Below are 290 nucleotides of genomic sequence, written 5' to 3' on the forward strand. Positions count from 1 at the left end.
TATATATATATACATATATATACACACATATATATATATATACATATATATACACACATATATATATATATACATATATATACACACATATATATATATATATACATATGTATATATATGTACATACATATATATGTACATACACATATATATACACGTATATACATATATATGTACATACATATATATATATACACGTATATATATATATATATACATATATATATACATACATATATACATATATACATATACATATATATACATATACATATATACATATACATATA

Source organism: Nematolebias whitei, chromosome 18 (genome assembly GCF_014905685.2).
Source record: "Nematolebias whitei isolate Nwh7 chromosome 18, NemWhi1, whole genome shotgun sequence".
Taxonomy (NCBI): Eukaryota; Metazoa; Chordata; class Actinopteri; order Cyprinodontiformes; family Rivulidae; genus Nematolebias; species Nematolebias whitei.